Source organism: Amblyomma maculatum, chromosome 7 (assembly GCF_055883805.1).
Source record: "Amblyomma maculatum isolate TAMU_Amacu chromosome 7, ASM5588380v1, whole genome shotgun sequence".
Taxonomy (NCBI): domain Eukaryota; kingdom Metazoa; phylum Arthropoda; class Arachnida; order Ixodida; family Ixodidae; genus Amblyomma; species Amblyomma maculatum.
In genome coordinates this window covers 128,784,611-128,788,138 of record NC_139350.1, presented here as the reverse complement: position 1 = coordinate 128,788,138, position 3,528 = coordinate 128,784,611, and positions in this window count along the sequence as shown.

The window sequence follows — 3,528 nt, the reverse complement described above, 5'->3', positions numbered from 1 at the left end:
GCCCACGATCGGGACGATCGCTCGGTCGCTCCGGGACGCGTTTTTGGGTTTGCTCGGTACGGTGGCTCCGCAAGGGGCAAAGCAACAGAAGAGACGAAGAAAACGGACTGTTCCGACTAGCATCTACCACCCCCAGGAGCCGAGCAGCCTAGCGATTAGCGGCGCATGCTTTTTCAATGGGCGTCACGTTGGACGCGGCACTAGCTTGAGAGAGCCTATAATACTACTACTACTACTACTACTAAATAATAATAATAACAATACACAGTAATATTTCTCTGCTAATTATTATTATAATATTATTATCATTAGTAGTAGTAGTAGTAGTATAGAGAAAGACTCGTTTCACGAAGTTGGCACTGAATTATCTAGTTAACGGCCGAATTAACTGGATAAATATTATCTTCACAGTTTTAATTAATAGTAATAATAATAATAATTGGTTCACAGGAAGGGAAAGGCGCAGTATCTGTCACACTTGTGTCTGTGGACACCTTCATCCCTTGGTGTCCACAGACACAAGTGCGACATATACGGCGCCTTTCCCTTCCTGTGAACCAATTATTATTATTATCATTATTAATTAAAACTGTGAAGATAATGTTTCGCCAGTTATTTTGGCCGTTACCTACACACAATTCAGTGCCAACTTAGTGAAACGAGTCTTTCTCTACTACTACTACTACTACTACTACTACTACTACTACTACTACTACTACTACTACTACTACTAATAATAATAATAATAATAATAATAATAATAATAATAATAATAATAATAATAATAATAATAATAATAGTAGTAGTAGTAGTAGTATAGGCTTTCTCAAGCTAGTGCCGCGTCCAACATGACGCCCATTGAAAAAGCATGCGCCGCTAATCGCTAGGCTGCTCGGCTCCTGGGGGCGGTAGATGCTAGTCGGAACAGCCCGCTTTCTTCGTCTCTTCTGTCGTTTTGTCCCTTGCGGGGCCACCGTACCGAGCAAACACAAATATGCCTCCGGGACATGTTACGAACGAGCAAGGAAGAACAAGCGGGCAGTGGCGCGGGCAAGAGCGCTCGCGCTAGGCCCGCTATCATTTTCATTAAACATCATCTACCATCGCCATCGGTCATGTTCTGTCTTCTTTATTCATCGGCTTGCCGCATCGTAACAATAGTTTAGTGCGAAGCGAAAGCTACTCGTGAAATGTTCGTATCTCGATGCCAGCTGGTGCAGTCCATCGCGTCGCCTTTGGCTGTGGATGCTCTCCGCACAAAATCCTAAGTGAAGACTGCGATCTGCAACTATGTTATAATGGGCGAACCCTTCGTAGCACCTCATCGAGAGTCGCCAAGGCTAGTTGAGATAACGACTCATGCGTAGCAAGCGGAATGCGGACATACGTACCAACTGTTAGATGTGTCTCGCGATTTCAAACCGTTACACTGAATGGCATTTAAAGCTTTAAGCCTTTCCACGCTCATTCGAAGTGCTGAAATCTCCAGTTGAATCAGTTTTGTTACGCAGGCAAACCGCTTTTCTCTCCTCGCGCTCTTGACGTTCCCTACGTTCACGTTCCTCTTTCTCATGAAGGTCCCTACGTTCACGTTCCTCTTTCTCTTCAAGTTGCCGTTCCAAATTCACCCAGCAGCAATGACAACACAATTAGCAGCTCTAATTTCTGCGCTAACAAAAGCCTGGCAAAACTCAGCAGAAGAAAGTCCCGCAGTCACCAAACCTCGCAGCCAAGAATCCAGCGCAGTCATTCTGCTGCAGGCAACCAATCATCACACAGGGCTCGTTGCATTACTCCCGGCATGTCGTTGAGCTGCTTTGTTGCACGGGTCACGCCTGGGACATCCCAGCTCTGCCTACCAGTTGCATCACGGTCAGGCCTGGCTCATCTCACCGACCACGGTCGCGGCTTGGTCGTCCAACCGCTGATCGCCAGTATTTATAATGTGGGTCGCGCCTAGCTAGTCATCCCACCGCTGCCACCTGTTATAATGTGGCTTGCGGCCTCATCGGTAGCGTTGGCCTGGCGGCTCCGTAGCTCGGCGGAAGGTATCAGCTGTCCCCGCAAAGACGAGGCGTCGACTAACAAAACAACGTTTAGTACAACATCACGTAAGAACGGGCAGAGAAGCAGGCCCGGACTCCGGAGAGAAAACTGACACGAGCACAAAGCAGGTGTCTGGCGTCGTCTTGGTGACATCTCTGAAGTCTCTGTAGTCTCTCTCGCAGCGGAAACGGCCGCTGCTTTTTATACGCTCTGTAGTTCAGGTGGAAAGGGAGAAGAATTCTTGTCCGAGAACTACTGTCAACGGGCGAGGGCGATGTTCTCTTCCTCGAGCGCCGGGCTTGGCCAGCGTTTGCACACACACGCACGCGCACACATTACGGCACGTGTAGGTTCAGCAAGTTAGAACACATCCGCGGGAGGAAGCGTTGGGCTGCCAATTGCACGGCGCTGAAATGACCGAAATGCTCGCTGCTTTGACTGATGCTACGCTGCGGCCGCGTCGATTGTCGCACATGTCGGTAGCGAATCATAGCACAGCGCTAATTTGATATTTACTACGTTCCACGTGCATTTAGCCATGAGCTTACATCGCAATCCGCCGTAAATTTACGAGAATCGAATGGCTACGCCGAACGTATATGAAACCACCTCTCGAAGCATGTGCCGTCCATCTCCTCGTGGTAGTCGCCGGTCTTTTTACCGCGAAAGACGTCCAAGCAACCATCGACGAAGCTGTCCTAGTCGCCGATATGCGTCACGATCAGGCGCTGCCATGAAGGATGAAAAACTAAGGAGAGAGCGTGATGTCTCGCAGCCAACCTTCGCAAGCCAAGCGCCGAGGAAGCCGTTCCCTCCCCCGTTTTTTCGCTCTGCCAGACTATTTCACGACCCTTGGAGAAACCCGTTTGACTGGGCTGTTAAGGGGGAAAGTCGTCAACACTTTCCTGTGCTACGAGAGCAGCCCAGTTCTCCAATATTGCAGCACCCTTCACCCCTTTGTAAAACCCAAGCTGGAGTTTGCTCCGCGACGTCAGCGCTCGGTTTCTAGCGGAGCGGAGAAGACCGCGCTGCGCACGGCCGCCTGCGGAGTCTGCGCAGCCCGCTCGCTCGGGAGTCCGTGCAACGCGCAGCCGCACGTGCACGCGGAGCAGGAGAAGAGTGAGGAGGAGGGGGTGGTCACGTGCAGACGCGCGCTAAGCCGGCTCTCTTTGCCAGTGGTGTTTCTAATTTTTGCTTTTTTCAGTTCCCTGGCTGACAAAGAGGCTGGCTGGAAACGAGTTTTGTATCGGTGCTTTCGAAAGCTAGAAATTATGATTAATTGATTGCAGCGAATATTGTTTTCAAACAGCGCTTGTTGGCAGGCTCAGACAAAAAATATCATGAGCCCGAATTTGCTACTCGAAGGCGAGAGGCAAGCGACAGGTATTTTGAAGGACTTGAGGCGGCACCTCTTGATGTCTCTGTCCATGTTGTTCAGAGAATGAAGGATCCAGCCTTCTCGTGAAACGCGTGTACAAAGCA